Below are 1,419 nucleotides of genomic sequence, written 5' to 3' on the forward strand. Positions count from 1 at the left end.
TTTAATTTGGATTTTTAAATACACTTTTTTTTTTTTTTTTTTTTAGATATATAGGATTGGGGAAGTGATGCAATTAATTGACCACACATAGCTTGAATCGGACAATCAGACTTTAGCTGTTGGGATCTGGCCTGAGTTAACAAAAGATGAAAAACAAGGTCCAAAGAACTTATGCCTGAGAGAAATGTGCTCAAGGGACTCTGACCTCATGCCTGGACTTTCCCAATGCTTACATCTAAGAAGTCCCTGGGGGACCTGGGGTGGGTTGAACAAAGAAAGGGCCAGAGTGAATCCTCCTTCACTGGAGAGGGTAAAAATAACAAGTCATACTTCCAGAGTGCTTACAACAAGCCAGGCTCTTCCTCCGACATTTTTATGAATTAAAAAAAAAAAAATTGAGGGGGGCATCCGGGTGGCTCAGTCGGTTGAGCATCCGACTTTGGCTCAGGTCATGATCTCATGGTCAGTAGGGTTCGAACTCCACCCCGTCTGGCTCTGTGCTGACGGCTGGGAGCCTGGAGCCTGCTTCTGATTCTGTGTCTCCCTCTCTCTCTGTGCCCCTCCCCTGCCTGTGTTCTGTTTCTCTCTGTCTGTCAAAAATAAATAAATATTTTAAAAAAAATTTTTAATGTTTTAGGTTTACTTCTTTATTTAGAGAGACAGAGACAGCGAGAGTGGGGAAGGGGGGAGAGAGAGAGAAAGAGAGAGAGAGAGAGAGAGAATGAGAGAGAGCATCCCAAGCAGGCTCTGTGCTGCCAGTTTAGAGCTCAGACTGAGGCTCGAACTCATGGGAGATCATGACCTGAGCCAGATGCTTAACCGACTGAGCCACCCGGTTGTCCCCCTTACTGGGACTCTTGACATGAATCAACTCAGTTAATCATTCCAACAACTCATGAAATAGTTACTATTACTCTCTCCACTTCCCAGATGAGAAACTGAGTGAGAAAGGTTAACAGCAACTTGCCCGCTCTCTTACACTAAAAAACGGTGGAGCTCGTGACTCACCTGGTAGCCATCAGGGGGTCAGTAATAAACCTCGCTTAAAATGCACAGAAAAACGCAGAAAAAATTCGCTTAAAATGCACACCTTTAAGATCAAAGGCAGGGCGTGTCTGATGAAGCCTGTGACTTCAGAACGTCTTTTGAGACCAGGAATTACTCTGCGCGGCGGTGGGAGGGGGTGGGGAGGGGTAAGCGTCAAAGGTGAGTTCCCAGTGTGCACGGTGGCGGAGAGGTTGCCAGTCCATTCCTAGCTGGGGCAAGACGAGAACTTGAGCTTTTGGCGTCCTCCGTCAGAGCCCTAAAGCACACGGGGCGGAGGCGGAAAGAACACTGCCAAAGCCAGAGCTCGCCGCTGGCCACGTGGCCCAACCTAGGAGCTGAAGGGCGGGGGGAGGAGGGAGGCCTGTCCCCAGA

Source organism: Crocuta crocuta, unplaced genomic scaffold, assembly GCF_008692635.1.
Source record: "Crocuta crocuta isolate KB4526 unplaced genomic scaffold, BGI_CrCroc_1.0 scaffold167, whole genome shotgun sequence".
In the NCBI taxonomy this organism is placed as follows: domain Eukaryota; kingdom Metazoa; phylum Chordata; class Mammalia; order Carnivora; family Hyaenidae; genus Crocuta; species Crocuta crocuta.